The sequence below is a fragment of the Triticum dicoccoides genome, chromosome 6B (assembly GCF_002162155.2).
Source record: "Triticum dicoccoides isolate Atlit2015 ecotype Zavitan chromosome 6B, WEW_v2.0, whole genome shotgun sequence".
In the NCBI taxonomy this organism is placed as follows: Eukaryota; Viridiplantae; Streptophyta; class Magnoliopsida; order Poales; family Poaceae; genus Triticum; species Triticum dicoccoides.
Window position 1 is genome coordinate 256829358 of NC_041391.1, and position 10103 is coordinate 256839460.

Below are 10103 nucleotides of genomic sequence, written 5' to 3' on the forward strand. Positions count from 1 at the left end.
CCGCATCTGCCCCGCAAACCCGTAGTTATACTAGCTCGGGGGTTGCGTTTGCGGGTTGCGGCAAAAATATTTACGGACCGAACACCGATGCGGGCTCTGGTCTGGCCAGAAAAATGGGCCGAGCCTGTATAATCACCGGAATTATGCGGGTTTGCACCGAATGCGGGGTCTGCTAGAGTTGCTCTTATGCATCTGACCCAAATACATTTGCATGAAATTAGTCCTGGAAATTTTGACAAATATATTAGGTTGATTCTGGAGTACTAGATTTTGGTGGGACTCGTGTATGAATACTAATATGTGCTTATAGAAAAATTGAGAACCTGGCCTGAGAGTTCGCACTTTAGTTTAAAATCTGGCCTCAGATGGACAATTGGCAATCATACTATGTTCTTTAAGTTTTGTCTTTACTCGTAGTATTTCTATTTGATACTACTCAACTTAAACTTTGTTAATTTAGCTGAGCACTTGACCTAAAATTATGTGGGTTGAAGCATATATTGTAGATTTCACGGATGCTCATTTATACCGAAGAGTGCCAATAGACGACACAAATTCCAAGTTGTTTCTTTTGAATATTGTGTTATATGCATGAACTGGCTATAACAAAAGTTATAATGTTCATACATATTGACCATAAACAAATGCGCACAAGTCAAATTGTGTCTTGATGCTGCATGGAATAAATCATGCATGGAACATCTCGTACTTTCTTATAAGCATCTACTTGGCATTTCTTTCAACGAGTAACTTACTAATCTATGTATTTTTTGGATATTTTCATTTCTCTCTTGGGTCTTGTGTTGCACACTTGATCTTCCAGTAATCCACCTTGGTCCTCGCATTTTATGTCAATTCTTATTGTCTCAATGGTTCTAATCTTTTCACCCAAGTTCGTGTTATCCTTGTGGGTGTCTGCACTTATAGTAGTTTTATCCTTGGCGTAGCCAACATGTGAGCATTCATCTTCAAGCATTGTAGCTTTGCCTTCGGCGGGAACACTTCTTCCATTTTTGGACGCTGCTTTTTCTAGTATTTCTGATTTACTTGTTTCATTTCCGAGCCATCTGATAATAAAGATCTCTGCCTCCTTTTTCTGTCATTGACACTTGAGGTTTATTGTTATCTGGATGGTCCTTTTGAGTTATTGTGCTCCCATTGCTTTTATCTTGTGGACCTTTCTTTCACATGACCAGCTGACGTGTGTTTTTCCTAGGTTGTCATGTGTTACTTTTTACCTATAAATTTCAAACAAACTGATAAGTAAGGGGCGTGCTTACAAAAGAAAAGAATGTACTGTAAAGTATCTGACACCTTGTTAACTGGTTCATTCAGTTTACTTGTTTCTTAATGTTGTCTACTTCCTCTCTATCAAGTCTATTCAGCACAATGCATGAAGTATGTAGTCAATATTTGTTTTGTAGAAGGAAAAACATTCAATACTTGATTTCTAAATGAAATGGACCTTTATCGCCCCAGCTTTACCATCCAATTATCGCTTCTGAAGCTTCTCATTAGGCATATATTTTTTTATAGCATAGTTTTGAATGTGCAGAGTGAGGTTTTTATTAGTGAGCTTCAGTCCAAGGTAAGTCTTCGTCCACATATTTTGTGTATAACCATTGGAATTTCTTCAGTTTTTTCATCTAAGGAGTCCAGTAAAATGAGACATGCATTATATTTTTTAGAGACTTAGTCAAATTAAGTGCTACTTGTAGTAGTTGTAGGATCACTAAATTGGAGTCTAGTGTGATGCCTAACATCCCATTTTATTAAGGCAGTGCAAATATGCTATTAAAAGTGATTTTAGGAATAGAACATGCTTACCGAGGAGTTACAATTTCTGGATATTTATTGCAATTCTTGCAATAATAATAATGTGAATCCTTGATAGCAATTTTGTAGTAAGCATCAAAGGATGTATCACCATTGTGTACTTTCTGTAACCAATCAATTATAGCTATTATTGTGAACACAACATCCTGAAAATTGATAAAAGGATCTTTGACGAACAAAAATATGACAAATATTTTTGTAGGTCTTGTAGGCTTGTATAACAACATAGCTTAGAAGAACTCTTATCTGATGTACCGCCTGATCTGTTGGGTTCTAGCTCGTCATTCCAGTAAGTTCTTGTAATGTTCTTCCATAAAACATGTGTTCTTCGATTGTCTGTTCCGAATTTTTACCTATGGCCATCAATTTTGTAATGTTTCTTCCAGATAGTGGCTACAAAACAAGTTGCAATTTTAGTCGTATCATACCTATGAAGGCCTAAGTCTAAGGGTATATTTAGATTTCTATGTAATCCTAAGTCGCTAGTTGACTTTGGACACAAACTTGTTTAACTGAACCAACAACAAATCTGTTAGCTTTTGTGGGTGGAAATAATCGAATGGCATGTCACATTAGTAAATTTACCATTGAATTTTTGCACCATTGTTTAGGTAAAAATAATGACTGGTTCATTGCCAATTACATTCTCTGTCATGTTACTCTAGTTTTACCATCCCTCAAGATTTCTAGCCAAAGAATTTAATGTTAATGTAATGGAGGTAAATAGTATTTAGCTTTTACTCTGGTATTAAAGTTTCAGTCTTGCGGATATTTGAAGTTGTATTCTTCTTTGTTAACTTTGATTCTATTGGCTTCATCTTGGTGAGGAATCCAATTGCATGTGCAAATTTGAAAATCAATGACTTAAAAGTCGGAATGGTTAATCACTTATAACGTAAAAGTCAAATATCTCTCACTTGAAAGTTAGAAACACAACAATCAATCTGGGAGTATAAATAACATAGATTAAAAAGTCAAAGATTAATCACTTCAAAATTAGAAATACCACAATCAACGTACCTGAATATTGGAGATCTTTTCGTCTCTTGCTTTGTATAGTACTCCCTCTGTAAACAAAGATAAGAGCATTTCGAACACTACTTTAGTCATCTAAACGCTCTTATATTTCTTTACGGAGGGAGTATTCTTTTATAGCAAACTCTAATTAGTAATCTGGAAAACTATTCAATGATCCTTCACCTCCTTATCTTTATATTAAGATATTTTAATTTCATTGCTGATGGGAGGAGATTCTACAATTTTAAACTTGCCAAAAAATATACATGACTGTCATTGATCTTTGATGCCTACCAGATTCTTCCAGATAGTAGAATGGATTGTATTACCATTCAAAACAAAAGAAATAAAATTTTAATAGTAGTTATCAAGTTCTTACACTACAAGAAATATGTCAACTTGTGACCACCACTATTGGTCACTGAATGGTCATTGTTTTCCATTTGTGACCTTTTTGTGACCAAAAATAGAAGGTCAAAAGCTGGACGTCATAAACTGACATTAGCAACCTTTCTTCTGGAATGGTCGTAGACGTTTATGACCAAAAAAAGGTCATAGATTTAACGACCAATTATTTTGGTCACTAGCAATCCGACCACACCACGTCAGATCCACCGTGGCAAGCTAACGGTCCAGAATTACGACCAAATGAAAAGGTCGTAAAATAGAATCAGCCATGTCCATTTCAGCCGTCTACATGGGCCAAGCCCAATAACTCAGCCATTTGATGTTTTTTCTCTTTATTTTGCTTATCTGCATGGGCCTTGCCCAATAATTTGGCCTTTTATTTTCTAGGAATGGAGCCTTATTTTGATGAATTTTTTTTATAGTCCACTATTGTTTTGGGCCACAGCCTTTTTAGTCTAGTTCGAATTTGGGCCTTGGCCTTTTTATTTTCTGTTATGCGGCCTTTTACAAAAAAAATTCTTACAATCATTTCTTTTTTTAGGCCCAAGCCTTTTTGGTCTAATTCTTGTTTGGGCCTCGGCCTTTTTAGAGCCCAGGTTCTTATTTTTCATAACTTTAAACAACAAGGCCCAGGTGCACAAGTGATCCACAAGCCCAGGTTCAAATAGCAAGTCCCAGGTGCAGAAGTGATCCACACAACTTCACAGAAAATAAACACAGGTTCACAAGATCACATACCTTCACAGCTCCAAACTATTCACAGGTTCATAGCCATTAAACTACTCCCAGGTTCACAGCTCCAAAGACAAAATGCAACAAAATGCTCCAAAATCCCAGGTTCACAGCCATCAAAGAGACCTAAACTACGACAAACTGCATAAGAGGTTCAAAGACAAACTGCACTTGAGAGCCAACAAACTGCATAAGAGGTTCACAGCCATCAAACTACCTTAGCTACAAAGAGAGCCATCAAGTATGCTAACTTCTCTTCCTGCTCTTGTGACTTCTTGTATAGCAGCTCAAGTTCCTTGTTGTGTGCAGCTTCAGATTCTTCCGGCTTCATCTTGATTGCCGCCAATTCTTCTTGCATCACTTCAGCTTGATGCTCGCACCTCTCCAGCTTCTACTCAAGGTCACGAACATGAGCATCCACTTCAGCAGTTGCTTTGCCGGAGTTGTTCCTAGATGACTAGAGCCCAAGATTCCTAAGGAATGTGCTTTTCTTGACTTCGGTCTTGATCACTTCTTCGACAATTTCAACAGCAGACTTTGGCTCTTCACCTTCTGGTACCGGCGCCTCCTTCATTTTTTCCATCTCAAGCTAGCATATGGAGGAAAATGATAGGCATTAGTGGGAGATCTATTTCACATTTTGCAAACCAAACTAAGTAAGAGAAACCAAACTAGCACACAAATGGATTATTTGAAGTATCCAAACCAGCACACAAAATCTATACAAGAAAATGATGACTAGTGACCTGGAGACATGCAATTGGAACAATATGATCGCTTCATTAAGCCTAGAATGGTGGTTCTATATAAGATGGCTTCCCGAGTGAGCCGATCATCAAACTAACATTCAGATCAAAATTCATCATATCATAAAAAATGCAACAAATAGCTACAGCAAGTTCTGATATCTTTGTTGAACTGTCAAACATCATCAAAGCATGGAACATAGCGTGTGTTCTTGACTGGCTCCGAATCAAACAGCATCAAAGCATCAAAGCATCAAACAACATCAAAGCTGGCTGTGAATCAAACAGGGCTAAGGTTTCAACAAAGCATGGAGTGACTTACTATAGCAGTCTTGACTGGCTCCGAAAACCCGTTCTTCTTGCTGTTACGGGTGGCCTTAAACAAGTCAATCGCACACAACTCCTCACCCTTACGCTCTTATTTCTGAAATGATTTTCAACAAAAATCAAAATGTTGTTCAGCAAGAATCAGAAATGTTATTCAATGAGGATCAAATGGTAAGGTCTCTAGAGAAAAGTTCTCTGATTGTACACGACTTTTTCTCGATTCATCTTGTTCGACACACAGGTTTCCTACAAAAAAAGCATACTGTCAGCATGATCCAGCACTAGCATATCATGTATAGAACATAAAGCATCAAACAAAGCAGAGAAAAACCTTGTGTCTTGGGCTAGACCACATCTCCACCAGAGCTTGCCATTCACCATCCGTCAGATCTGGCACCGGAGACTTAATGCTCTCTTTGTTTGCGGCTACGGTATCAAAATACTCCTTGATCTGATGGCACATGTTCTTTGAATTTTTCTGCAAAATATCTTTGCACGCGGTCTTGATGGTCTCCGAGTCCGTCTTCATCTCAAGATTTGCCTACCAAGACAGCAAACAATGTAGGAACAATATTAGTGATCATGCATCGGTGTAACATAAAATAGATAGCACATTCACTATGAAACAAGTAGCTTACATCAACTTTCCCAATGTAGTTCTCCAATAGACTAGCATTTTTTTTAAAGCTTGAAGTGAGGAAGAACCGTAAGATGGCTTGCTGCAATGAGTCCACACTCAGAAGCAAGCTTTGCTGCCTGCAGAGGCTTCTCTGGACGCTTCATCCCTTCGGCAATTTGGATAGGCACCTTGCTACCAAGCGGCTTGGTGATTCTCTCTAGCCCTTCGCCCTTTCTAAGTCTAGTCTTGGTAGTCATTGCATCTAAAAATGAAATTGATCTCATAAATTAGAATAGAAATCGACAAATGCAGGAATCGACAAAAGCATACATGATCATTCCATTTGGAAAATGCACTAGTTAAGATAGCATTGTAAAGGTCAACTTGCCTGATTGAAGCACAAGCTGTTGTTCTTCTTCATTGATGACAACATTCCTGTCAATAGAATGTGCAACAGGGCTGAGGTTTGTGTGGACAGTGCCTGCTTCATCAATCCAGATAGTTCCTCCTTCATCTAGGCATGCAGTGCCACTTCCATCCATGCTGAGAGTGGTTCCTTCATCCATGGGCGGCAACTCATCACCCATTTGCACCGAGGTCTTAGAGTCCATGCGCAGCAGACTTTCCTGATGGTCCGTCACAGTCGGCATCTTTGCTTCCTGCCATGTGACTCTATAAGGGGCAGGTTCATCAGGTTCCAGGATCCTCTTTTTTTGTCCTCGAGCTGGGGCCATCACCCTTCCTGGAGGCATTGCAGCAGATGTTTCTGAGCTCTTCTTCTTCTTGTTGACTGTCTTCTTAACACCAGGCCTCTTCGTCCTAGATTCCTTCAGTGCCTCGTATAAACAGAACGTAAAAAGCATTAGATCACAAGAGAAATATGTGAGCACAAGGAAACACATAGCATAAAATAACCCCAACCCTCCAAGCAAGACAAAGTTTGCACCTTAGCAGTCTTGTTCACTACAACATCATCCACTTCCTCTCCATCAATAACTTCATCCTCTATCATGGAATTGTCACGGCAGATGTCCTAGTGAAAGGAGTTAGTCATGGAGCCATCGCAACTAGGAAGCTTGAAGGGGTTAATAGGGACAAAGGACACGAGGTTTATACTGGTTCGGCCCCTTACGATGAAGGTAAAAGCCTATGATCCAGTTTTGAGTGGGATTGCTTATGCCTCGATAACCAGGGAGTGAATCGCTTGACCTAGATCTCAAGTTTGATATTACTTGTCCTAAACCGCCGCTGGGTCGTCCCTTTATATACAGAGGTCGACGCCCAGCGGCTCTATAGAGTCCCGGCGGCTCGTAAACAGTGTCCGGCTCGGTCTCTTAACTATTCTTGCCTTACAATACAAGTCACACATACATGGCGGCTTATTACTACGGGCCTTAAGTCGCCTCTGGGCCTTGGACCTTTCACTAAACCGCCATCTACATCCTGGGTCTTGTGCTTCAAGAATATTTGCAAGTATGACCCGACCCCTCCTGGGCGGGTCATACCAATAGTTATATCCCCAGCATTAGGCCCCAGATTGATTTGAACTGGTTTCATGTCAATCTTCGACACTTAAGGAAAAACTCTTCTACCTTTATGAAATTTTAGTAACCCGCCATGACGTCATCTTCTAGATTTGCGGTAACCCACCATGACGTCACCTGTCATAAAAGATTTTAGTGCGCTTTATCCAATATATCCCAATGGATCTTTGCCTTGATGAACATCCCAAATATCGAGGCGTCCTTGTAGTTGGATAACTCATGTTTTCGGCCTCCTTGTTTCTCGCGCTCTTTAGTGGCCCTTCCTTATAAATAGACCTGCCTAGGTCTTCTTTCATTCTTCCCGTTCCGCATCTTCTTCCTCTTGCCCCCATCTGTCACTGGAGCTCCGCCGCCGTTGCCACAGCGCACCTCGTCTCCGTCGAGCTTGGCCGCTGCATCGACCTGAACTTGACCAGAGAACGGCAGTGTCCCTCCTCCGTAGATCTTCCGCAGTAAGTGTTCCCCTTTCTGCACCATAGATCCATACTAGGGCTAGCATGTTCTTCTGTACTGCGCGAAGTTCATCTGAGTTCTTGTGTTCCATCTGCTATGCCTTCCTTCGATCCAAAAGACCCCATAGATCTTATGTGGTACGTGTTCCGCATCCATTTTGGGCACCAGTAGATCTCCTTTCCATGTAAGAAAACCCCATTGTAGCGCATGAACTCCTCCGTGCCCTGTTTTAGGTCTAGTAAATTTTCTTCTTTGAACATCTGTTTGATCCAAAATAACAGCTCCAAATTGTGAAATCTGTTTGTATGAAACTTAGACAAAATCTGCACTTGTTAGATTTATCTTGTCATGGCGACTCTTCCGCCGGCTTTAAGGAAGCAATACCTTAATTAAAAACTTAAACCATCCTTGGCTGTTTAAATAGTCTTGACGGCTTATATAGCCTATGGCGGCTTAAACAACCATAACATAGTTATCCTTATACCATTAGGCCCCTTCGTAAACCGCCATCTTGAATATGCACAGTAATATATTTTTCCTGCCCGGCTTAAATTTGAACCGACACTTCTACTTTGTCTTAGGCTTTCAATCAGAATGGCACCAAAGACACCTACCTCCTGCAACTGGGTTAAATCCATTGTCACTGACAGCACCTTGGATGATTTTGTAAAAACCGGCTATCTGCCGAAGAAAGAAGTCATGCCTTATCATGCTCTTAACCCGGAGGAAGAATTTCCTCAACCCAAAGACGGAGAGGTTGTCGTTTTCACAGATCATATGAACCGGGGATTTACCCCTCCTGGCTCAAAATTCTTCAGGGACGTGCTGAATTTCTTTGATCTCCACCCACAAGACATCGGACCCAATTTTGTGTCTAATATCTGCAATTTCCAAGTATTCAGCAAAGTATACCTTGGAGAAAAACCCAATTTGCTGCTCTTTAGAGAACTGTTTTATTTGAACCGCCAGAATGAGTGGGCTAGCGGTCAGAGCTTAGAGCTAGGCGGTGTCTCGATCCAGCGCCGTAGAGATGTGATCTTCCCTTACACCAACCTGCTGAAACACAACAAAGACTGGAATATGACATGGTTTTGCTGCAAAGATACCTCTCCGGCTGATGAAAACCCTCTGCCGGCTTTCGTGCCCTTCGTCTTGGGCCCAACCATCATCTGCCTGACAAGATTACAGCCACGGAACGTAAATCACTTGCTCCTACTTTGGCCAAGATCAAGGCTCTTCTGGGGAACGGGTTGACAGGCATTGACCTGGTCCGGGTTTGGCTCGCCTCGCGGGTTATTCCGTTGAGCCGCCGCACCGGCTTGATGTGCGGATACACTGGCACCAAGAATGATCCTCTGGATCACAGTCCTGACGACGTACCTGACGATGTCATTGATGACATGACTAAGTCTCTTCTGAATGAGAGCCTGGCAGATTGCGGCAAGGTGGGCCTAGCCCCCTTCTGCAAAGCTAACCCGGCTCCAAAGGTAAACCGCCCATGTGAAATGACTACTTTAATTTCTTAATGTTTCACCCATACTCATGCATATGCTAATCTTTGCAGGCGGGTGATAAATTTTGGAAAGTCAAATATGATCATGAAGCTGCAAAGAAAGCTAGAAAAGAGAAGAAAGCCGCCGGGAAAGAAGCTGCCAAAAGGAAGGGCAAGAAAGCCACCGCTTCTGACCTGCTTCGGCTAGCGGACTCTTCTGAGTCGGAGGTAGCCCTTGATTCCCTTGGCTCATTTTTAACCATCTTATTGACACTGATTACCAGTAGGAGGACACAGGAGCAAGACGTAACAAGGCTGATGAGGTAACTATCCTTTCCTCCGACTCCGAGCCATTGCCAAGACGGAAAATCCGGAGAGTGACCTAGAAAGTAAGGTTTTCTCATCCTTTAGCCATCATGATCCTCAATTTCTTTTGAAGCGGCAAATTCACGAGAGCCGGAGGCAGACCCGGACCAGCAAGGATGCCGAGCTCTCCTCCGGCTTACCAAACACTCCAAGGAAGCGCCGGAATGAGGTTACTTCTGTTTTAAATAGATTTTACCCCTTGGTGGGTCTCTTTCGTCAACCACTCAATTCTTCTGACTCGGATTACCAGGACACTTCCCCTTCCTCCGGCGAGTCACTACAGTCCAACCTGCCGGCCTTCAAGACTGCACCAGGGTATGATGACCCACTCATCTTGTATTTATTTTAATCCCTTGCATCTATACTAACCATTATTTTGACACAGTGGTCAAGCCAAACCCAGCAAACCGGTTAGGAAAAATAAACCAGCTGAAGATACAGTTGCGACTGAGCCGGTTCTTGAAACAGCCGTGCCGGACTCGACCACTGATGAGCCGCCATCTGAACCAGCTCAAGATTTACCAACTCCTGCTACTGACCTGCACACTGAATGAGCCGCCGAC